Below are 26550 nucleotides of genomic sequence, written 5' to 3'. Positions count from 1 at the left end.
AATCTACTCCCAATGCTGGGACAGTAATCCACTCTCAGTGCAGGAACAGTAATCCACTCCCAATGCGGGGACAGTAATCCACTCCCAGTGCAGGGATAGTAATCCACTCCTGGTGCAGGGATAGTAATCTACTCCCAGTGCAGGGACAGTAATCCACTCTCAGTGCAGGGACAGTAATCCACTCCCAATGCGGGGACAGTAATCCACTCCCAATGCGGGGACAGTAATCCACTCCCAGTGCAGGGATAGTAATCCACTCCCAGTGCAGGGACAGTAATCCACTCCCAGTGCAGGGACAGTAATCCACTCTCAGTGCAGGGACAGTAATCCATTCCCAGTGTGGGGACAGTAATACACTCCCAGTGCTGGGACAGTAATCCGCTCCCAGTGCAAGGACAGTAATCCATTCCCAGTGCAGGTACAGTAATCCACTCCCAGTGCTGGGACAGTAATCCATTCCCAGTGCAGGGATAGTAATCCATTCCCAGTGCAGGGACAGTAATCCACTCCCAGTGCAGGGACAGTAATCCGCTCCCAGTGCAGGGACAGTAATCCGCTCCCAGTGCGGGGACAGTAATCCACTCCCAATGCGGGGACAGTAATCCACTCCCAGTGCGGGGACAGTAATCCACTCTCAGTGCGGGGACAGTAATCCACTCCCAGTGCAGGGACAGTAATCTACTCCCAATGCTGGGACAGATTCCACTCCCAGTGCTGGGACAGTAATCTACTCCCAATGCTGGGACAGCAATCCACACCCAGTGCGGGGACAGTAATCCACTCTCTGTGCGGGGACAGTAATCCACTCCCAGTGCAGGGACAGTAATCAACTCCCAATGCTGGGACAGAATCCACTCCCTGTGCGGAGACAGTATTCCACTCCCAGTGCAGGGACAGTAATCTACTCCCAATGCTGGGACAGAATCCACTCCCAGTGCGGGGACAGTAATCCACTCCCAGTGCAGGGACAGTAATCTACTCCCAATGCTGGGACAGAATCCACTCCCAGTGCAGGGACAGTAATCCACTCCCAGTGCAGGGACAGTAATCTACTCCCAATACCTGGACAGTAATCCACACCCAGTGCGGGGACAGTAATCCACACCCAGTGCGGAGACAGTAATCCACTCCCAGTGCAGGGACAGTAATCTACTCCCAATGCTGGGACAGAATCCACTCCCAGTTCTGGGAAAGTAATCCACTCCCAGTGCAGGGACAGTAATCCACTCCCAGTGCAGGGACAGTAATCCACACCCAGTGCGGGGACAGTAATCCACTCCCAGTGCAGGGACAGTAATCTACTCCCAGTGCAGGGACAGTAATCCACCCCCAGTGTGGGGACAGTAATCTACTCCCAGTGCAGGGACAGTAATCTACTCCCAGTGCTGGGACAGTAATCCACTCCCAGTGCAGGGACAGTAACCCACTCCCAGTGCAGGGACAGTAATCTACTCCCAATGCTGGGACAGTAATCCACTCTCAGTGCAGGAACAGTAATCCACTCCCAATGCGGGGACAGTAATCCACTCGCAGTGCAGGGATAGTAATCCACTCCTGGTGCAGGGATAGTAATCTACTCCCAGTGCAGGGACAGTAATCCACTCTCAGTGCAGGGACAGTAATCCACTCCCAATGCGGGGACAGTAATCCACTCCCAATGCGGGGACAGTAATCCACTCCCAGTGCAGGGATAGTAATCCACTCCCAGTGCAGGGACAGTAATCCACTCCCAGTGCAGGGACAGTAATCCACACCCAGTGCGGGGACAGTAAACCACTCCCAGTGCAGGGACAGTAATCTACTTCCAGTGCAGGGACAGTAATCCACCCCCAGTGCGGGGACAGTAATCTACTGCCAGTGCAGGGACAGTAATCTACTCCCAGTGCTGGGACAGTAATCCACTCCCAATGCGGGGACAGTAATCCACTCCCAGTGCAGGGATAGTAATCCACTCCCAGTGCAGGGACAGTAATCCACTCCCAGTGCAGGGACAGTAATCCACTCTCAGTGCAGGGACAGTAATCTACTCCCAAAGCTGGGACAGTAATCCACACCCAGTGCGGGGACAGTAATCTACTCCCAATGCAGGGACAGTAAATCCACTCCCAGTGCAGGGACAGTAATCCACTCTCAGTGCAGGGACAGTAATCTACTCCCAATGCTGGGACAGTAATCCACTCTCAGTGCAGGGACAGTAATCTACTCCCAATGCTGGGACAGTAATCCACTCCCAGTGCAGGGACAGTAATCCACTCCCAGTACAGGGACAGAATCCACTCCCTGTGCGGAGACAGTAATCCACTCCCAGTGCAGGGACAGTAATCTACTCCCAATGCTGGGACAGAATCCACTCCCAGTGCGGGGACAGTAATCCACTCCCAGTGCAGGGACAGTAATCTACTCCCAATGCTGGGACAGAATCCACTCCCAGTGCAGGGACAGTAATCCACTCCCAGTGCAGGGACAGTAATCTACTCCCAATACCTGGACAGTAATCCACACCCAGTGCGGGGACAGTAATCCACACCCAGTGCGGAGACAGTAATCCACTCCCAGTGCAGGGACAGTAATCTACTCCCAATGCTGGGACAGAATCCACTCCCAGTTCTGGGAAAGTAATCCACTCCCAGTGCAGGGACAGTAATCCACTCCCAGTGCAGGGACAGTAATCCACACCCAGTGCGGGGACAGTAATCCACTCCCAGTGCAGGGACAGTAATCTACTCCCAGTGCAGGGACAGTAATCCACCCCCAGTGCGGGGACAGTAATCTACTCCCAGTGCAGGGACAGTAATCTACTCCCAGTGCTGGGACAGTAATCCACTCCCAGTGCAGGGACAGTAACCCACTCCCAGTGCAGGGACAGTAATCTACTCCCAATGCTGGGACAGTAATCCACTCTCAGTGCAGGAACAGTAATCCACTCCCAATGCGGGGACAGTAATCCACTCCCAGTGCAGGGATAGTAATCCACTCCTGGTGCAGGGATAGTAATCTACTCCCAGTGCAGGGACAGTAATCCACTCTCAGTGCAGGGACAGTAATCCACTCCCAATGCGGGGACAGTAATCCACTCCCAATGCGGGGACAGTAATCCACTCCCAGTGCAGGGATAGTAATCCACTCCCAGTGCAGGGACAGTAATCCACTCCCAGTGCAGGGACAGTAATCCACACCCAGTGCGGGGACAGTAAACCACTCCCAGTGCAGGGACAGTAATCTACTTCCAGTGCAGGGACAGTAATCCACCCCCAGTGCGGGGACAGTAATCTACTGCCAGTGCAGGGACAGTAATCTACTCCCAGTGCTGGGACAGTAATCCACTCCCAATGCGGGGACAGTAATCCACTCCCAGTGCAGGGATAGTAATCCACTCCCAGTGCAGGGACAGTAATCCACTCCCAGTGCAGGGACAGTAATCCACTCTCAGTGCAGGGACAGTAATCTACTCCCAGTGCAGGGACAGTAATCCACACCCAGTGCGGGGACAGTAATCTACTCCCAGTGCAGGGACAGTAAATCCACTCCCAGTGCAGGGACAGTAATCCACTCTCAGTGCAGGGACAGTAATCTACTCCCAATGTTGGGACAGTAATCCACACTCAGTGCAGGGACAGTAATCTACTCCCAATGCTGGGACAGTAATCCACTCCCAGTGCAGGGACAGTAATCCACTCCCAGTGCAGGGACAGAATCCACTCCCAGTGCTGGGTCAGTAATCCACTCCCAGTGCTGGGACAGTAATCCACTCCCAATGCTGGGACAGTAATCCACACCCAGTGCGGGGACAGTAATCCACTCTCAGTGCGGGGACAGTAATCCACTCCCAGTGCGGGGACAGCAATCTACTCCCAGTGCTGGGACAGAATCCATTCCCAGTGCTGGGACAGAATCCACTCCCAATGCGGGGACAGTAATCCACTCCCAATGCAGGGACAGTAATCTGCTCCCAATGCTGAGACAGTAATCCACTCTCAGTGCAGGGACAGTAATCTACTCCCAATGCTGGGACAGTAATCCACTCTCAGTGCAGGGACAGTAATCCACTCCCAGTGCTGGGACAGTAATCTACTCCCAGTGCTGGGACAGAATCCACTCCCAGTGCTGGGACAGAATCCACTCCCAATGCGGGGACAGTAATCCACACCCAGTGCGGGGACAGTAATCTACTCCCAGTGCTGGGACAGAATCCACTCCCAGTGCTGGGACAGAATCCACTCCCAATGCAGGGACAGTAATCCACTCTCAGTGCAGGGACAGTAATCTACTCCCAATGCTGGGACAGTAATCCACTCTCAGTGCAGGGACATTAATCTACTCCCAGTGCTGGGACAGTAATCTACTCCCAGTGCTGGGACAGAATCCACTCCCAGTGCTGGGACAGAATCCACTCCCAGTGCGGGGACAGTAATCCACTCCCAGTACAGGGACAGAATCCACTCCCAGTGTGGGGACAGTAATCCACTCCCAGTGCAGGGACAGTAATCCATTCCCAGTGCAGGGATAGTCATCCACTCCCAGTGCAGGGACAGTAATCCGCTCCCAATGCAGGGACAGTAATCCACTCCCAGTGCAGGGACAGTAATCCACTCCCAATGCAGGGACAGTAATCCACTCCCAGTGCAGGGACAGTAATCCGCTCCCAGTGCAGGGACAGTAATCCGCTCCCAAGGCAGGGACAGTAATCCACTCCCAGTGCAGGGACAGTAATCCACTCCCAATGCAGGGATAGTAATCCGTGGGCGGCACGGTGACACAGTGGTTAGCACTGCTGCCTCACAGCGCCAGAGACCTGGGTTCAATTCCCACCTCGGGCGATTGACTGTGTGGAGTTTGCACGTTCTCCCCCTGTCTGCGTGGGTTTCCTCCGGGTGCTCCGGTTTCCTCCCACATTCCAAAGATGTGCACGTCAGGTGAATTGGCCATGCTAAATTGCCCGTAGTGTTAGGTAAAGGGGTAAATGTACGGGAATGGGTGGGTTACGCTTCGGCGGGTCGGTGTGGACTTGTTGGGCCGAACGGCCTGTTTCCACACTGTATCTAATCTAATCTAATCACTCCCAGTGCAGGGACAGTAATCCATTCCCAATGCAGGGATAGTAATCCGCTCCCAGTGCAAGAACAGTAATCCGCTCCCAGTGCAGTGACAGTAATCCACTTCCAGTGCAATGACAGTAATCCAGTCCTGAAACAGGTGCATTAACCCGTCCCGGTTTAGAAAACCTGAAAGGAAGCTTTACATTTATATAGCACCTTTCACAGCCACGATGTTACTGAAACGGCATTGGAGAAATCATTTTAATTGTGGAGTCTCCCGTGACATGGGAAAGATAACAGCTAATTTGCATACATCAAATATCCCGAAACAGCAATGTGATCACAATGGGTTAATCTGTCTTTGTTATGTTACAGGAGGGACAAACATTATCCAGAAAGGACTGGTCAGCTCTGTCACATAACCTGACATAGTTATCAGAGTGACAATGCTTAAGGATACTGGGTCAGCTGAAATAGGGCTGCTTTGACAATGCTGCACTCCCTCAGACCTGTACAAAAGGGGCAGCTTAGGTTTGTTGTGCAGGATCTTACGATTCCGAGATGAGGCCGGTGCCTGTGTGTGAGTTTGTGTGTGTGGTGGGTGTGTATGTGTGGGTGAGAGTATGCCAACTGACATGTCAATTTTGCAGAAATGGGAATCTATTCCAGTGCTTGGATTAACTCCTGAAAAGTTCAATGATGGTCATCAACAGTAATTTGCAGCTTCTTTCTGTCTGAATGGGAGTGTGCCCAGCATTTTTTGCCTGAACACATTCAGAGCTTCTGAGGCCTTTCATTCTGAAATTGTGTCACTGCCAGACAGAAAGATTGACAACCTTTGGCACAAGCCTTGCTGTGGTCAAAGTGTGTGTGTGCGTGCGCGTGTGTGTGTGTGTGTGTGTGTGTGTGTGTGTGCATGTGTGTGTGTGTGTCAGAGAGAGAGGGAATGTGTCTGGGTGTATGTGAGCCTGTGTATGTGTATATTTGTGTGGGTGAGTATTAGTGTGTGAATAAGCATGTGTCTGTGTGTGTGAGAATGTGTGTGTGTGAAATATGGAGTCTGGCTAAATGTATGCATCTGTGTAATTGAGTGTGTGTGTGTGCAATAACATGTGTTTGAGCATGCGTCTCTGTGTGTGTGTCTGTGTGTGTGTGCATGTCTGTAATTGAGCGTGTGTTAGCATGTGTCTGAGCGTGTGTGTATGTGTAATTGAGCGTGTGTATGCAGTTGTGTGTTAGCATGTGTGTGTGTGTGTTAGCATGTGTGTGAGAGAGAGAGAGATATACGGAGTGTGTCTGGGTCTGTGTAAGTATATATGCGTGTCTGTGTAATTGAGCATGTGTGTGTGTGTGCAATTTGTGCATAAGTGAGTGTGTGTGCCTGTGTGTCTGGGTGTGTGTGTGTATGTGTGAATGTGTGTGTGTGTGTGTGTGTGTGTGTGTGTGTGTGCGTGTGTGTTGTTTGAATAGGATATTGAGTATTCAAACAGACCCTTAACTGATCACTTTTCAAATTCAACTCATCTGGTGACAAGATACAGTTGCTCAATAGAATGCAACTGTTGATGTGGGGAGGAAAGGGTTAACCTATGTGCTTGCCATCTTGTTAATATTGCAAACCTCACAGTGATCTGGCTCAGGCATAATAGCATTTAATAATTTCAAGTAACTTGGCTTCAATTTTTGAATCGATATTGCTGTTCTATTACGAGGGCTGTTTCTTGCACAGAATTTTTTTTAACGATTATTTTGTGGCTCATGCAAATGAAGTGCCTTGCATACATGGCTAGTCAGAGCTGAATGGGAGGATGTAGTGATTTCTACATGACAACTGGCACTGATGGCCAAGATTGTAGACAGCAGAAAAGAGTGGGATTGTATTTCGGAGCCTATTTTAAGAATATGCGCACCAAAAAAAAAATACATTCACTCAGTAGTTGTGGGGGATGATCAAAAATATAATCGAAAAGGTGTGTTAGAGAAGGAACGCAGTGGAGAATTGTAGAAAGGGCAGCTTTGCTCAGGCAGCGAGATGAAGATATAGGAGCCTCAATAGGAAATGTTAGGATTGTATGTATCAGAGAGGTCTTTGGGTTTTGGTCTAGAGTGAAAGTCCAATGTTTTGTTTGTTTACTTGATGTGCAACTGCACAGAACCAAACTACACTTATGACTGTATTTATACAAAGATTTTTATGAATCAACTATATTTTTGAAATTTAAAAACCCTGTCTCGATCAGTTGAGCTTGCTGTTACATACAGTTACCTGGATAAGATCCCCAATTCCTTATGACTCCAGGTGAGGAGAGATAAAGTGATTCCCTCTTCATTATTCAACTCAAGGTTAACTTCCTCTTCCCTCGTAGGTAACTTTGACCGAGTGAAGTTATGTTTTAAAAGGAGTCAAGTTACCTCGGCTTTCTGAGTTCAAGGAGGTGCAAGCTTATTAGTGGCTACAACACAACAGAAGATAATTAAACATGGTACCACAGAAACAAGACGAGAGATAGAACTTAAAAAAGGAAATATGTAAATCTGTCTCTGGCTATTTGATTGTCATATGGGTGATTCTGGTAACTGCTAACTTTGGCAGTTGAATAGATATTTGGAAATTATGGATTCTGCAGTTAGCTGAAAGGAATTTGTTTAGTTTCCTTCAATGATTGCTTTGCTGATGACTTGTTATCAACAATCAGAGGGAGACATTATTCCTTTTAACTTGCATACGCAGTGGTGTTGATTGGAAATTCTCAGCTATGTCCAACTTGCGAAACGTTTCAGAGAACATCTCTGGGACACCCGCACCAAACAACCCCACCGCCCTGTGGCTTGACCACTTCAGCTCCCCCTCCCACTCCGCCAAGGACATGCAAGTCCTGGGCCTCCTCCACTTGTCAAATCCTAGCCACCCGACGGCTGGAGGATGAATGCCTCATCTTCCACCCTGGGACCCTCCAACCACACAGAATCAATGTAGATTTCATCAGCTTCCTCAGTTTCCCTCCAACCCCCCCACCTTATCCCAGATCCAGCCCTCAACTTGACACCCCTTCTTGAACTGTCCTACCTGTCCATCTTCCATCCCATCTATCCACTCCACCTCCCACCCTGACCTATCACTATTACCCCCCACTTGCATCCACCTATCACTTTCCCAGCTACCTTCCTCCAGTCCCACTCCCACTCTTCCTTTTTATCTCTCAGCCCCCTTCCCCACCCCCCCATTCCCGATGAAGGGCTTATGCCCGGAACGTTGATTCTCCTGATCCGTGGATGCTCCCTGACCTGCTATGCTTTTTCCAGCGCCACATTTCTTGACTCTGACTCTCTGGCATCTGCAGTCCTCACTTTCTCCTGTGTCCTTTCATGGCCTAGTTTGGGACAATTCAGCTCGAACCACAAGCTAACACATCAGCACATGGTCATCGAGCATTGCAGGTGACTTTCAGTTCCATTTGTTAGGAATTCTTAGAAGAGTAAAGCACAAATATATATTTCTCTCAGAATTGCCTTTGCTGCAACCTATCATATCCATGGACAAAACATAAGGGAGTTCAAAGTTCACTTGAATGGCATCCTCCCCTTTGAAGTGCTGCTGTGTGAAGTTCTCTTGACACTCTTTAGGCATGACATTTCATGATTCCTCCAAGGTAATCCCCACATGGATTTTAGACAGTCACTGAATTTATATTCTCAGCCATCTTTTGGGTTGTATGCCTGATAGATTTTAAAAACAACACATGCTGAACTTAAAAGTCCAACTTAAAAGTGGGTGGCACGGTGGTTAGCACTGCTGCCTCACAGCGCCAGAGACCCGGGTTCAATTCCCGCCTCAGGCGACTGACTGTGTGGAATTTGCACGTTCTCCCCGTGTCTGCGTGGGTTTGCTCCGGTTTCCTCCCACAGTCCAAAGATGTGCAGGTCAGGTGAATTGGCCGTGCTAAATTGCCCGTAGTGTTAGGTTAAAGGGGTAAATGTAGGGGTGGGTTGCACTTCGGCGGGGCGGTGTGGACTTGTTGGGCCGAAGGGCCTGTTTCCACACTATAAAGTAATCTAATTCTGAGTTATGACTCGATTTCATGATTTTACAGGACTCCGCGGGGTTTCAGCCTGCATTGTGCAGTTTTTCGTGAGATGTGAGTGTCACTGGTTAGGCCGACATTTATGGCTGACCTTTATTGGCTCTTGAAAAGTTGATGATGAGCCACCTTCTTGATTTGTGTTAGCTCATGCTGTGCAGGTAAATCCACAGGAGAGAAGTTATAGATTTTGAACCAGCAATCCTGAAAGAATGATTTCAAAGTCAGGATAATAATGTGGCATGGAGGGAAAAGTGTAGGTGGTGGTGGTACAGCTGATGATATACCAGCTTTGACGTGTGTACCAGGAGTTCTATTCAATGCTTTGAAATGTCTGCTCCCTCCTGCTTATAGTTTTATTTATTTTTCTCACCCATCACACATGACCACATACCGAACAGTCAACATTCATTATTGGTGCAGCGCAGCAGCTCAGCAGTTAGTACTGCTGTCTCACAGCACTAGGGCCTCAGGTTCGATTCTGGCTTTAGGCAACTGTCTGTGTGGAGTCTGCCAATCTTCCTTGTGTCTGCTTGGGATTCCTCCCACAGTCCAAAGACGTGCGGGCTAGGTGGATTGGCCAGGCTACATTGCCCGTAGTGTCTAGTGATGTGCAGGCTAGATGGATTAGCCATGGGGAAATGCAGGGTTACACAAATAGGGTGGTGGGGTGCTGTTTGGAGAGTTGATGTGGACGCTGTAGGCAAAATGGCCTGCTTCTATGATGTGAAATTAGAAGGGTACGGAGATGAGAATGGGGCTAGCTGAGTAGTTTTTGGGAGCTGGTGTAGAGACAATAGGTTGAATAGCTTCCTTCTGTCCGATATAATTCTATGGTTCTGTAACTAAGTGTGAGACAAGAAGCTGACAGTGGAAATAGAATCTAGGAATGCACCATGGGCGAAGTGAAATCTTCAGACAATGATAAGGAGGGTAACTGTTTCTGTGGCAGTGAGGATGAGGTATAAATAGAGGCAGGCACCACCTATAATCCTTGACTGCTTTCTCTATCAAAAATCTGTCGAATTCAGCCTTGAATCAATTCAAAGATCCTTCTTCTACTGCTCTCTGGGGAAAAGTATCCAATAGCTGTGTGAGAGAAAACAAAATCTTCTCATCTCCATTTTAAAAATAAGACCTTGTTTTCAAATTATGTTCCCAAGAGTTATGAATTTTTGTGATAAGTGCAATGTATGATTTGAAAATTGTTGTAGATTCACATTGGTTTTCCTGCACATTTTGTCTATTTGATTTGCCTCTGAGCATCACAAAGATGAAATCTATTATTTAGTCTGTAACACGTTTACTTACAGAGCTTAACATATCTCTGCACTCCTGCTTACTGTTCAGTTTTTAGTTGCTTCCTTCTTATTTTAGCTATGACTGATAGCACAAGCTTACTCAATCAAGCAAGTGAGCATAGATCAGTTGCCAGACTCGCACAATCAAATACAGAATAATTAAAACTATTGAAAACTATGAGGTTGAACAAGGCGTCACTGATACCCAAACTCTGACCCAGCCTGAGAGAGGATCCAGGGGCAGACAATGTAACTGGAGCAGGGAGGACAGAGTTTATTGAAGATGGTGTTTATAGAAGACACTGCTTTTGCTTGACATTCAGAGGAACATGGGATTCAGCAGTAAGATTAGACCATTTGATCTGCTGATCCTGCTTTGTCATTCTATAACAGCATTACTTTTGCTTAACCCTTCACTCCTTATCTATCAAAACTTTACCTAAGCCTTAATACATTCAATGATCCAACCTCAACTGTTATCTGCTGAAGCGAATTCTACCAATTAATGACCTTCACTTCTGTCTCAAAAGGGAAGCTTCTTATTTTTAAACTCTATCCCATAGTTCTAGATAACTTGATTAATTTTCACATTCAGTTTGAAGAGGAGAAAGTTTGATCTTCTCTTGATGGAGACAATTATGCATTTAAGTTTGTAACATTAGTCTTAGAACCATCCTGCTCACCCTTAAACTGAACTTGAAATTCCAGCCTTTTATGATTGTTGGCGTGGTGCTAGTTTTACCATGTGGTTATTGATGGATCGTATTCCACTGCAATACAATTACAACTTTAAAAGGCTTCTGAATGGCTACATGAATAGCAAGGATTTAGAGGGATTTGAGTCAAACGCTGGCAAATGGGACTAGATTAATTTAGGACATCTGGTCATCATGGATGAGTTGGACTGAAGGCTCTGTTTCTGTGCTGTACAATTTTATGACTCTATGATATTATCTGTCTGATCCTTCATTGGTTTTAGAATGTCCTAGAATGTATATTTTCCCAAATAAATTCAATAAACTAATTACCCCAGTCTGATTTGTCCACTCTATACATAGATTGAAGTCACCCATGATTATTGTGATACCTTTCTTACACATCTCATTTATTTCTACTTGAAAATACTGTATTACAGTGTAACTATTGCTGTAGACTGGCATGGGGCAGCATGGTGGCTCAGTGGTTAGCACTGCTGCCAATTCTCACCTTGGCCTGTGTGGAGTTTGCACATTCTCCCCGTGTCTGCGTGGGTTTCCTCCGGGTGCTCCGGTTTTCTCCACAGTCCAAAGATGTGCAGGTCAGTTGGATTTGTTGTGCTAAACTGCTCATAGTGTTCAGGGCTGTGTGGGTTAGGTGTATTAGTGGGAGGTAAGTATAGGGGAACAGGTCTGGGTCTTTGGAGGGTCAGTGCAGACTTGTTGGGCTGAAGGGCCTGTTTGGACACTGTAGGGATACTATGAATGAATAAGAGGTCTATTAACTACTCCAGAAAGTGTCTTTGTACCTTTCCTATTTCTTATCACCACGTTGACTCATTCAACACCCTTCTTTTTTGAGCTAAGGTCTTCTCTCACTACTCTATTAATGTCATCCTTAATTGATAGATCTACCCTACTGCCTTCTCATGGCTTCTGTTATTCTGAAGTGTACACATTTCTCTTTCAAAGATATGCAGGTTAGGGTGGATTGCCCATGCCAAATTGCCCACAGTGTTAAGAGTTGTGCAGGCTAGGTGGGTTAGCCTTGGGAAGTGCAGGGTTACAGGGATAGTGTGTGTGTGGGGGGGGGGGGGGGGGGGGGGGGGGTAGGCATGTGTCTGGGTGCGATGCTCTTCGGAGGGTTGGTGTGGACTCAATGGCCTGCTTCCACACTGTAGGGATTCTTATAGTTCAAGCGACGTTCATCTCTCGTGACTGTACTCTTACCATCCTTAATTAATAAAGCTACCTCGCCGCCTTTTCATGGTTTCTGCTCAGTCTGAAATGTCAAATATCTTTCAATAATTATGCCCCGGTGTTAAGCTAAACAACATCTAAACTTGATGTAAGATGGCCTGCTTGACAACACTTCACATTTGCAAGGAGGTAGAGTTAATGGAAACACGTATATACATGTATACAAACAGATCCCCCTCTGGCTGAAAGTGGCTCAGGTCCAACTGGGATGGAGGGGTGGGAAGATAGGCAGAGCTTATTGGAAAAAGCCAACCCATATTGGGAAGCAACCAAACATGGAGGGTCAGTATTTTTCTGTGCGCCGTTCCACTCCAGTCAGACCCTGCCATCTAACAAAGCCTTCTGGTGAGAATTATGGTGAGTGGAGGGAAGGTGTGTGCAGTCTAACTTACAGACCCATAGCCTTTGATCTGCACTGAGGTGCTGAAGGAACAGGGGCCAGACAGACTCTCCCATGTGTTTGAAGATTTGCTAGTCCCCTGATGAAAATATAGTTCACTTGAAAGCCTTTAGAGACTTCAGTCCATTATGATTGGGAGTGGGGGGTGGGGAAGACAGGGGTTAATCCTGGATTAGGAACCTCCCTTTGCTGTTGGGTTGCACCCGGTTTCCTCCAGGGTTTGATGAGGGATATCGACATCACTTCACTGAGAGTCATGTGGACTGAAAAGTCTATAAGCAAATGGGATCACATGGTGGCTGAGTGGTTAGCACTGCTGCCTCACAGTGCTAGGGACCTGGGTTCAATTCCACCTGTGTGGAGTTTGTGTTTTTTGCCCCTTGTCTGTCTGAGTTTTCTCTGGGTGCTTTGATTTCCTCCCACAGTCCAAAGATGTACAGGTTGCTTGTCCATGTTAAATTGTCTGCAATGTTTAGGGATGTGCAGCCTAGGTGGGTTAGCCATGGAAAATGAAGGATTTCAGGGATCGAAGAGTGGGTCTAGGTAGGATGCTATTCTGAGGATTGGTGTGAAGTCAAATGGCCTGCTTCCACACTGCAGGGATTGTATGATTCAGTTGAGACGCCACTCCTTCCTTTATATCCATACAATGGTAAGTTCAAATCCCAGCCTACTGACTATGTCAAGACTGTTGGTTAACACTGCATTGCAGCCCTGAGGGAGTGATGTCCTTTTTGGATGAGATGAATGTCAAAGATGGAAAAAGAGGAGGTGGTGATTCTCTCTGGATTCTGTATCAACGTTTATCCCATAACCAACATCAGTAAAACAGGCCATTTATCTTCTTGCTGTTTGTTGGAGCTTGCTGTCTTTCTCACCTTACAATAATGACTAGGCTTCAAAAAGTATTTAATTGGCTGTCAAGTGCTTTGGAAAGTCCTGAGGTCGTGAAAGATGCTGTATAAACTTGAAGCTTCTTCTTTGTTTATGGTACACTGTGTATTCCACTTGTCAGTAGATATCTGAGTAACTTGCTGAGATGTTTTCTATTCATTTTATGATGTCTCCCTCCTCTTGAGCCTGACTCTTTGTGTCATTGGCATCAGTAAGACCCCTGATTGAACCACTGATACTGTTGAAAACGTCTTTCTTTTGAAATAGTTACTTTAGGTGCAAGTCAGAGTGGTGTGCGGCTCGGAGGGGAACTTGCAGCCAGTGATGTACAAATGATGGACCTCCCAGATGGTCAAGGTCACAAATTTAGGAAGTGTAATCAACGGTAACCTTGGCATGGTTTGGCAATGCATCTTCTAGATTGTGGAGGGAACGGATGCTTGTAGTTGTGGTGCCAATCAAGCGAGCTGCTTAGTCCATGATGGTGTCAAGCTTCTTGAGTGTTGTGAAACTGCACTCATCCAGGCAAGAAGGGAGTATTCCATCACACTCCTTACGTGTGCCTTGTAGATAGTAGACAGGCTTTTGGGAATCAGGAGATGGGTTACTTACTGCAGGATCCTTAGCCTCTCAACTACTCTAGTAGCTGTTGCATTTATATGACAAATCAGTTCAGTTATAGTTATGACCATAAGACATAGGAGCAGAAATTAGGCCATTCAGCCCATTGAGTCTACTCTACCATTTAATCATGGCTGAGAAGTTTCTCAATCCCATTCTCCCATTTTCTCCCTGTAACTTTGATCCCCTTAATACTCAAGAACCCATCAATCTCAGTCTCGAATATACTCAATGAAAATTATATTGATGACAGGGGATTGGTGTAAAGTTTCTTCCTATGATCAAGTACCCAATGACTGATTGAGCTGCTGTTCTCTACTCATGCTTCAAACTCATGGACTACTCAACCCTGGAGGCATCAGAATGAGACTTGTTTTCTCCACTCTCTGTCGAGGACATTGAGGCCAATTGCCGTCGATTTATACGTGACCTCAGATGTGCTCGCAGCACTTGGATGTTATGGCTTTAAAAGGACAGGCCATTCCTTAAACAGTTCCCTCCTTACAACAGAATAATACATGATGCGGCACACCACATAATTCACCCATTATAAAGTTGCACATGTCGCAAGTGGCAATGGTGGATTATAAACTTAGAAAAGAATATGCTCAGTTACAAATGCCAACAAGATCCTTACAGCAGGCCATCAAGTCTACACTGACCCTCCAACCCAGAGCCTGCACCCTTACCCTGTACCCAGGGATTCCCCATGGCTAACCCACACATCCCTGAGCAATTTAGCAAGGCCAATCCACCTAGCCTGCATATCTTTGGACTGTGGGAGGAAACGGGAGTGTACAGAGGAAATCCGCACAGGTATGAGGAGAATGTACAATCTCTACGCAGACAGTTGTCCGATGGTGGAATCGAACCTGGGCCTTGCTGCTGGGAGGCAGCAGTGCTGACCACTGAGCCACCATAGCACCCTGTGGTGAGTGGGCACAAACTATTTTGCTGATGCTAGTCCAGGCACTGTTACCTTGAGTCTTAGTTTGACCTTCCCAGTGCAGTGTTGATGGAATGTCACACTTCCTGAGACTCCGCCTTTCTAATGAGATGCTAGACTGTGAACTTTCTGTCTGCTCGTGTCTGAGAGAGCAGTGCAGCTCCCCCTCCAACAGGCCCAGATGAAGAAATCGTTTCAGCGAGCAATGGAATATCTGCTCATGATCTCTTTGCTGCTTGTGGGAGCTTGCTATGTACAATCGGGTGCTCTGTTTCCTACAGTGAAAATCATACAATGGCAGAAAAATGCCTTGTAAAGCTCAGGGGTGCGATGCTAGTACAGAATACAGTCCTACATGGATCACTGCTTTGTAATTGATCAGAAATGAATAAGAAGGAAGGAGATCTCTCCTGGTCTCCAAGAGTTGAAACATGCCTGAAGGGAGAAGGGATCAACATTACACCCTTTATCCCCCTGACTTTCTCCATCTCTGAAGACTGAGAATATAGGAAGTCTAAAACTTGTGTGGTAACAGCATACCAGACATACTGACCGACTCAACACTGACATCTTCTACAAACTCCCACAGCTACCTGGACTACACCTCCTCCCACCCAGGCTTCCGTAATAATGCTATCCTTTATTCCCAATACCTCCGCTTCCACCGCATCTGCTCCCAGTAAGAACCAGTTCAAACATAGAACACACCAAATGGCCTCCTTCTTTAAAGACCACAATTTCCCCCTCCCACATGGTTGATGATGCCCTCCAGTGCATCTCATCCACATCCCGCACCTCTGCCCTCGAACCCCATCCCTCCAACCGCAACAAGGACAGAACCCCCTGGTCCTCACCTTCCACCCCACCAACCTCTGTATACGTCAAAATCAACCTCTGCCATTTCAGCCATCGACAAACAGACCCCACCACCAGAGATGTATTTCCCTCCCCACCCCTACCTGCATTCTGTAAAGACCGTTCCCTCAGCGCCTGCCTCTTCAGGTACACGCCCCCAACAATCCACCTTCCTCTGCCAGCACCTTCCCCTGCCACCACAGGAATTGCAAAACCTGCGCCCACACCTCCTCCCTCACCTCCATCCAAGGCCCCAAAGAAACCTTCCACATCCATCAAGGTTTCACCTGCACTTCCACACGCCATTTACTGTATCCGTTGCTCCCGATGCGGACTCCTCGACAGGATGCCTATTCACTTCAGAGAACATCTCGAGGACACTCGCACCAACCAACTCCACCGCCCCGTGGCCGAACGCTTCAACTCCCCCCCCCCCCCCCACTCCGCTAGGGACATGCAAGTCCTAGGCATCCTCCATTGCCACTCCCTAATCACCTGACGCCTGGAGGAGAAGCGCCTCATCTTCTGCCTTGGAACCCTCCAACCCCATGGCATCAATGTGGACTTCACTTCCTCATTTTCCCTACCCCCAACCTTATCACATTTCCAACCTTCCAGCTCAGCACCGTCCTCATGACCTGTCCATCCTCCTTCCCACCGATCCCCTCCACCCTCCTCTCTGACCTATCACCTTTACCCCCACCTCCATCCACCTATTGCACTCTCAGCTACCTTCCCCCCAGCCCCACCCTCTTCCCATTTATCTCTCCACCCCTGAGGCTCCCAGCCTCATTCCTGATCAAGGGATTTTGCCTGAAACGTTGATTTTCCTGCTTCTCAGATGCTGCCTGACCTGCTGTCCTTTTCCAGCACCACACTCTCAACTGCTAGACCCTCCAGCCTATATTCTCATATTCAATCTCCAGAACTGCAGATGCCGCCTTATTCCAGACTATATCAATGAACAAAGAACAAAGAAAATTACAGCACCGGGACAGGCCTTTTGGCCCTCCAAGCCTGCGCCAATCCAGATCCTCTACCTAAGCCTGTTGTCTATTTTCTAAGGGTCTGTATCCCTTTGCTCCCTGCCCATTCATGTATCTGTCTTAAATGATGCTACCGTGTCTGCGTCTACTACCTCCGCTAGCAACACATTCTAGGCCCCCACATCTACGTAAAGAATTTTCCAAGCATATCTCCCCTAAACTTATCCCCTCTCACTTTGAACTCGTGACCCCTAGTAATTAGATAGAACATAGAACATTACAGGGCCGTACAAGCTGTTCAGCCCTCGATGTTGTGTCAAACGGTTTGAAAGTTGAGTACCCCACTCTGGGAAAAAGCTTCTTGTTCCAATCTGTCTATACCGCTCATGATTTTGTCAACCTCAATCAGGACCCCCTCAATCTCTGCCTTTCTAATGAAAATAATCCTAATCAACTCAAACTCTCCTCAAAGCTAGCACCATCCATACCAGGCAACATCCTGGTGAACCCCCCCCCCCAAACCCTCTTCAAAGCATCCATATCCTTTTGGTAATATGGTGACCGGAACTGTACGCAATATTCCAAATGTGGCCAAACCAAAGTCCTATACAACTGAAACATGACCTGCCAACTGAGAAAATGCTGTAAAATCTCAGCAGGTCTGGCAGCATCTGTAAGGAGAGAAAAGAGCTGACGTTTCGAGTCTAACTGACCCTTTGTTAAAGCTGACAAAGGATCAGTTAGACTCGAAACGTCAGCTCTTTTTCTCTCTTTATAGATGCTGCCAGACCTGCTAAGATTTTCCAGCATTTTCTCTTTTGGTTTCAGATTCCAGCATCCGCAGTAATTTGCTTTTATGACCTGCCAACCCTTGCACTCAGTACACCGTCCGATGAAGGAAAGCATGTCGTATGCCTTCTTGATCAATCTATTGACCTACGTTGCCACCTTCATGGAACAGTGGACTTGAACACCCAGATCTCTCAATTTTTCCCAGGACATTTCCATTTACTGTATAGTTTGTTCTTGAATTGGATCTTGCATTTGTCTGATTGAACTCCATCTGCCATTTCTCTGCCCAACTCTCCAATCTATCTATATTCCGCTGTATTCGTTGACAGTCCCCTTCACTATCTGCTACTCCACCAATCTTAGTGTCATCTGCAACCTTGCTAATCAGACCACCAATACCTTCCTCCAGATCATTTATATATATCACAAGCAACAGTGGTCCCAGCACAGATCCCTGTGGAATACCGCTGGTCGCAGGTCTCCATTTTGAGAAACTCCCTTATACTACTACTCTCTGTCTCCTGCCCAGCCAGTTCTCTATCCATCTGGCTAGTACATCCTGGACCCCATGCATCTTCACTTTCTTCATCAGCTTACCATGGGGAACCTTATCAAACGTCTCACTGAAGTCCATATATATGGCATCTGCAGCCCTTTCCTCATTAATTAACTTTGTCACTTGCTCCAAGAATTCTTTTAAGTTGGTAAGACATGACCTTCCCTGCACAAAACTATGTTGCCTATCACTGATAAGCCCAATTTTCTTCCAAATGTAAATAGATCCTATCCCTCAGTATCTTCTCCAGCAGCTTCTCTACCACTGACATCAGGCTCACCCGATGTCTGGATCATCGCTGCTACCCTTCTTAAACCAGGGGACAACATTAGCAATTCTCCAGTCCTCCAGGACATCACCCGTGTTCAAGGATGCTGCAAAGATATCTGTTAAGGCCCCAGCTATTTCCTCCCTCGCTTCCTTCAGTAACCTGGGATAGATCCCACCCGGACCTGGGGACTTGTCCACTTTTAAGGCCTTTGAGAATACCCAACACTGCCTCCTCCTTATGCCAACTTGACCTTGAATAATCAAACATCTATCCCTAACCATCTATCAACATCCATCATGCCCCTCTCCTCAGTGAATACCGATACAAAGAATTCATTAAGAATCTCACCCATTTTCTCTGACTCCACGTGTAACTTTCCTCCTTTGTCCTTGAGTGGGCCAACCCACTCATTACCCTCTTGATCTTTATATATGAATAAAAGGCTTTGGGATTTTCCTTAACCCTGTTTGCTGAAGATATCTCATGACGCCTTCTCGCCCTCTTAATTCCTTGTTTCAGTTTACATTCTCAATATTCTTCCAAAGCTTTGTTTGTCTTCAGTCACCTAGACCTTATGTATGCTTCCTTTTCCTCTTAGCTAGTCTCACAATTTCACCTGTCATCCATGGTTCCCTAATCTTACCATTTCTATCCCTCATTTTCACAGGGATATGTCTGTCCTGCACTCCTAACCAACCTCTCTTTTAAAGCCTCCCATATATCATATGTGAATTTCCTTTCAAACAGCTGCTCCCAATCCATATTCCCCAGCTCCTGCCGAATTTTGGTATAGTAGGCCTTCCCCCAGTTTAACACTCTTCCTTTAGGGGCACTCTCATCTTTTTCCATGAGTATTCTTATGGAGTTGTGATCACTATTCCCAAAGTAATTTCCTACTGAAACTTCAATCACCTGGCCGGGCTCATTCTCCAACACCACGTCCAGTGTGGTCCCTTCCTGAGTTGGACTATTTACATAGTGCTCTGGAAAACCCTCCTGGATGCTCCTTACAAATTCTGCTCCATCTAGATCTCTAACACTAAGTGAATCCTAGTCAATGGTGAGAAAATTAAAGTCTCCTATCATAACCACCCCGTTGATCCTACATCTTTCCATAATCTGTTTACATATTTGTACCTCTATCTCACGTGCATTGTTGGGAGGCCTGTAGTACAGCCCCAACATTGTTAATGCACCCTTCCTATATCTGAGGTCTACCCATATTGCCTCATAGCTCGAGTCCTCTATAGTGCCCTCCTTCAGCACAGTGGTGATACGCTCTTTGACCATTCTAATTGAACTCTTGTGCCAACTAATAACCCCCATCCGGCATGTTTTGCCCATTCACTCACCATGCCAACCCACCCATAGGATCCACGATAGACAGTCCTCTGGAACAATGCAGCAATGAGAGAAATAGATTTCTACTGTATGTGGGACTTCACTATATTAAACATGCACGCTCATTCAAAAATCCCATTTACTACATTTACATTCAGTCAACTGAATAAAACCTTATAAAAGCAAACTTTCATTCAAAAGCATTGTCCCACATCAAAAAGTCCAAAGCCACTTGCAGCTGTCAATTGAGCTGTAAAATGGAAGACATCCTATTATGATATGATTGCCAAATCAGTTGGGAAGCACAAATCCGGTAATATACTGGCACGCTTCCCGCAACAGAGTGTGGAGTTGCTGGTGTTGGACTGGGGTGGACAAAGTCAGAAGTCACACAACACCAGGTTACAGTCCAACAGGTGAAATCACAAGCTTTCGGAGTGCTGTTCCTTCTTTAGGTGAAGTGGAGGGGAGCACACAGACACAGAATATATCAGCAAAGAGAAATGGCAAGATAATTTCAGGTAATTAAAAGTATCAACAGATAAGTACAAATGGTGTGAGTAGAGTGTCGATAGGCTGTTAAATATAAGGCTTTGCAAAGTGTCAAACAGTGTGAATAAACAGCTGAATAGCAAATGAAGGGATGATCTATGAACTGATTAATTAAGGCAGAGAGGTAATTACAAAAAAATCAAAAATAAGGTGGTGCTAGTGACAAAGACTCAATAGACAGAGTTAAGTAGAAAGCAATTGTGTTTTTTTTTTCTGTTTTCTCCTTTTTTTGTTCAAAAGGATTCAATAACCGGAGTTTTAAATGGCTTGATTTGACAAGGTCTGTCATGGATTTCACATAAGCATTTGACAAAGTTTGTCACGGTAGGCTGATCCAGAAGATTAAGTCATATGGGATCTATAGTGAGATGGTAAGTTGGATACAAAATTGGCTTGGTATTAGAAGTCAGAGGGTAGTTGTGCAGCGGGGGGCTTTTCTGACTGGAGGTCAGTGACCAGTGGTGTTCGGCAGGGATCAGTGCTTTGACCTCTGTTGTTTGTATTCTATATAAATGATTTGGATGAAAATGTAGGTAGACTAATTATTAAGTTTGCTAACAACATGAAAATTGGTGGAGTTGTGGATAGTGCAGAAGGTTGTTAAAGGATACAGATCAGTTGGATGGAGAGTAGCCCACCCAGACCCATTTCCCTCTGACTGATGCACTATGGACAAGTTAGTCAGTTCACCTGACCTGCACATCTTTGGACGGAAACCCACGCAGAGAATGTGCAAACTCCACACAGGTGGTTACTCGAGGCTGGAGCCTGGGACCGTGAGGCAGCAATGCTAACCACTGAGCCACCGTGTTGCCCACAGTGTGGTGGTGGACAAGTGTGAGGTGATGCATTTTGGGAAGTCAATGCAAGAGAAAAGTATACAGTAATGGAATGACCCTTACAAGCATTGATATAGAGAGGGATCTCAGGGGTGTAAGTCTGCAGCATTCTGAAAGTGACAATGTAAATGGATAAACTGATGAAGAAGGCATGTGCCATGCTTGCATTCATTGGTCAGAGCACTGAGTATAAAAGCTGGCAAGTTATGTTGCAATTGTATAAAACTTTAATGAGGTCATATTTGAAGTATTGTGTGCAATTCTGGTTGCCACACTGTAGGAAGGATGTGGACGCTTTGGAGACAGTGCAGAAGTCTACCAGGATGTTGTTTGGATTGAAATATATTAATTAAGAGGAGAGGTTGGACAAATTTGGATTGTTTTGCTGGAGCATCAGGATAGTAGTATATCAAATTATGACAGGAATGGATAAGGTGGATTATCAGAGATTCTCTCCCTGATGGAAGTGTCAAATGCTAGAGGATATAGGTTTAACGTGAGAGGGAGAAAGTTTCAAGGAGATGTGTGAGGCAAGATTTTCACACAGAAGGCGGTAGGAATGGGCTGCGGGAGAGGGAGGAGGAGCAGCATGATAGCAGTGTTTAAGAGGCATTTAGACAGAAACATGAGCAAGCAGGGAATGGAGGGATATGGGCCATATGCAGGCAGATGGGATTAGTTTAGAATAGCATCATGGTGAACACAGACATTGTAGACCTGTTCCTCTGCTGTTCTATGTTAAAAGATGCCTCGTATAAGGGACTCACTAGAAAATGCAGGTCTGAAGAGGAATGATAGATCTCTCATTGCGAAAGTTGGATACAGGTATAAAGGACACTCCATGGGCTTTTCTAGGGTCAATGTTGTTTCTCTCTGTGAGTTCCAGTACAGAAAGCAGCTGAAAGGGCAGGTGGCCATGTTATATTTCCATGGGTTGCATCTAGAAATAAGTCACTGTGTGTTATATCTGTACATAGCTATGGAGCTGCCAGACAAGGTGTCCAGCTGGTGGATGTTTACTGCCTTCACCCTGTCACTTTAAAACTACTGCATACAGCTCCTTGCACATTTCAGATCGATATGTGCCATAGTTGGGCAGTATTGCTTGGCTGTTCATCCCTGCTTCCTGCCATGAGAAATGAGGAGGGCTTTGACTGAAAGCAGTGAGCGTGCTGTATAACAACAACCTCTGGTGCCAAGACCCAGGGGAGAGAAATGCATAAAGCAGCAGTGTAGGTTCAACCACATTATACTTCCTTCATGGAATGTGGGCAGTACTGGCATTTATTGCCCACCCCTAACTGACGGGCTCACTAGACCCATTTCAGAGGGCAGTTAAGAGTCAAACACATTTTTTTTAATTTCAAAACTATGCTTACTTCATAAATACATCTTTACATACATATGTAGTCATTCGAGCAGTTTGATTCTGTGTAATGCTTGCGTACATAGAATAAACAAACCCAAGCCATTTCTTACTTGTACAAGACTATTTTTACATGCATTTGAGGCACCTGGACGGTCCGATAACTCAATGGGCCCCCATTTAACTTCAGCAGGAAGACCGTAGATGGTGATCTTTCCCCACTGCATCTTGCAGCAGCTGCCCCAAGCTTCAGAGCTTCCCTCAGCATGTAGTCCTGGATCTTGGAATGTGCCAATCTGCAACACTCACTCAGGGTCAGCTCCTTGCTCTGGAAGATCAGCAAGTTTCAGGCAGACCAAAGACCATCTTTCACAGAGTTGGTGGTTCTCCAGGCACAGTCGATGTTCGTCTTGGTGTGCATGGTGGGGATCAAACAGTAGAACACAGAGTCCTGCATCACGAGGCTTGACAAAAACCACTCCCCAGACTTCCTTTGCAAAGGCACAGTCCAGCAGGAGATCTGAGACAGCCCCTATGCACCGATGACTGTTTGGATGGGAGTGTGCAGTAGCGTATACTGACCAGGCTACATGAAGGATCTCACAGTTAGTGCCCTTCTCACCACCAGCCAAGCAATGTTTTGTTGCTTGTTCAAACATTCTGGTGATGAGACATTCTGACAAATGACTTTGACAGTCTGCTCATGGAACCACATGACAGGATCCACCCTCCTCTTTTCCTGCAGGGTCTTGAGGATGCTATGTGTTGACCACTTCCTGATGGACTTGTGATCAAAGGTATTTTTCTTCACAAACTTCTCCATGAATGCAGGTGATACCTTTGCAACACCAGAGACAAGTAGAGCCTCAGTACGTAGCTGCTCTTTGTGGTTGTGTGCTGAGGATCTACGCACAGCTTGATGCAGCCGCACACAAAGGTGGCCATCAAGATGAGGGCACAGTGGGTCTGGAGTCACATGTAAGCCAGACTTTCTCACTGGACCCAGATGGATTTTTATGACAATCAATGACTATTTCAGAGTCACAATTATTGAGACTCATTTTCAATTCCAGAATAATTTGTTGGTAAATGTGTTTACATCCCTATTAGGGAGAAATGTAGGTTCATATGATAACTAGGAGACCTCTCTAGCAGCCAGTTGGTGCAGTTTTAACTTGTGTATAGTATTGTGTGTGGGTCTGAAAGGGTTAGTGCTGAGAGAATACCCTAAACCCCACCTATCCTGAAGATAGTGTTACAAGGACTTGAGGGCACAACAATTGAGGATTTCAAAGGAGTGAGATCCAACATCACTAATAGCAGAAATGGTTTGAAGTGAAAAAAATGATCACAGAGCTGCAGGTGCTGGAAGTCAGCAACAAGAATAGAAATTGCTGGATAAACTCAGCAGCATCTGTGATCGAAGAAATTCTCCCGAAATCTTAACTCTGCTTTCTCTCTCCACTGATGCTGCCAGACCTGCTGGATTTTCCCAGAAGCTTCTGTTTTTATACTAACTGATACGTTCCATCATACTCTGTCTAATACGCATTTAAGGTGAGAGAGGGAAAGTTCAAAGGAGGTGTGAGGGACAAGTTTTTTTACACAGAGGGTGATAGGGTATCTGGAATGTGCAGCCAGGGCTGGTGGTGGATAGTGGTGTTTAAGGGGCTTTTAGATAAGCACATGAACGTGCAAGGAATGGAGGGATATGGACCAAGAAATGGCATTAATTTAATTTGGCATCATGTACGGCACAACATCATGGGCTGAAAGGCATGTTCCAGTGCTGTACTGTTCTATGTTCTATACCTCTGAAACAAATGGGGCTTGAACCTGCAGGTCAGGGCACTACCACTGCACGTTTACATTTGAAGTGGTTACCCAACTGTTATTTGGCTACTCCACAATTCCAATTCATTTACCATCATAGGATTTGAACTCAGACCCATTGAGGAATGGCCTGGATTGGTAGTCAGGTGACATTATCACTACACTAGCACTTCTCTTTGGCTCTGGGAAGACTTTTGTGGCTACAGTGATGACATTTTGTGACTTTAATCAACCACTTGAACATGTAATGTGTACACAGTGTGTATAGAGTGTCAGAGCTTAATATCACAGCACCACAAGGCCCCGGTAAAGGAGCAAATCATGTAAACTGTAACTAGAGTCATAGAGTTGTACGGCACAGAAACAGACCCTTTGGTCAAACTCATCCATATCGTCTAGTTATCCTAAATTAATCTAGTCCCATACGTCAGTATTTGGCCCACATTCTTCCAAACCCTTTCTACTTATGTACTCACTCAGATGCCTTTTATAGATTGTAATTGTACCCACCTCCTTACGTATAATAAACCATACTTTGTTAACTATAAGGGGATCTTCTAGTTGGACCAGGAAATGGTCTTCCTCTTCTATACTAGACCAAGATGGATTGACTACACTTCTCGCTCCTTCAGAAAGGCAGCCAACATCATCAAAGACCCCTCCTACCCCGGTCATAATCTCTTCCACCCTCTTCCGTTAGGCAGAAGATACCAACAGATTCAAGAACAGCTTCTTCCCCGCTGTTATTAGACTTCTGAATGGTCCTCTCAAATTTTAAATTTAATGTTGATCTTATTCTTTCTGTGCATCTGTAACATTGTATTTCTCGCTCTGTGAATGCACTTTATATGGCATGATCTGCCTGTACTTCATGCAAAACAAAATCTTTCACTGTCCCTAGATAAATGTGACAATAATAAATCAAATCAAACAGGGTCTATAGTTTCCGACATTTAAAGAGGATGGTGTTGGCAACTTTAATCGTGTTACAGCTCATATAGGGCATTCAGTTGACAGGCATGTAGTTAGTGCAGACCACATTGAAATAAAAATAGTCCTGTTTAACCCCAATAGCAAAGGACATCCTGCAATTTTTAACCCACCTTTCAGCCAGATCCAACCATAGTGTCGTCACAAATCTCAGGTAAATCGGTTGCTACTTAGCACATTTGTTGGATAATGTAACTTAGACACCCACCTGATGGTGAAATCACCTACCTGATAGGCAACCTATCCAATAAGACCTTCTTAAAGTTTTAGTTGGAGTTAGAATGTCAGTGCTCCGTTTTAATATTACGGGAATTATTTCCAAATTCTTGCTGAACACACACCTACTGGTGAACTGACAGAAACAATTCTAGCAATAATTGGTGAATCTAATTAACTCAGGTCATGTTGCAGCTTCAAATAGTGCAGACTATAATCACTTGTTGTCACCAGTAATAACATAAATTGAAAGGCATGTGGACCTGTGGCATCAAAATGCACCCATTGTGATTGTGTTCTTCTCACACAATCTTTATGCTAATCAGACCCTGTTTACATCCAATGAGTAAATATAATGTGCTGAATAAATCACATTGAATGCGAACATGATGTACGCACAAAAGGGAGAAGGACTTGCATTTATGCAGCACCTGGTATAATATTTGAATTATCCAAAGATCTTTGGGACCAATTACGTCCTTGCAAGGTGACAACCAATTTTCACAAGACAGACAGACAGACAAGCAGCAAACAGAAGGTGGTTAAAGCCATGTTAATGTTTTCACAAAGGAGTTAGATATAGACCAAAGACGTCAAAAAGGGTAGGGGAGAGGAAGTGGGAGTCGGGTGTTGAGTTGGATGATCAGCCCCGTGATCAGTTTGAATTGTAGAATCCCTTACAGTGCAGATAGAGGTCATTTGGCCCATGGGGTTTGCCCAA

Source organism: Chiloscyllium plagiosum, unplaced genomic scaffold (assembly GCF_037043375.1).
Source record: "Chiloscyllium plagiosum isolate Xiang-an unplaced genomic scaffold, Cpla_swu_hap1 HiC_scaffold_45, whole genome shotgun sequence".
Classification (NCBI taxonomy): Eukaryota; Metazoa; Chordata; class Chondrichthyes; order Orectolobiformes; family Hemiscylliidae; genus Chiloscyllium; species Chiloscyllium plagiosum.
This window is presented reverse-complemented; position numbering follows the sequence as displayed.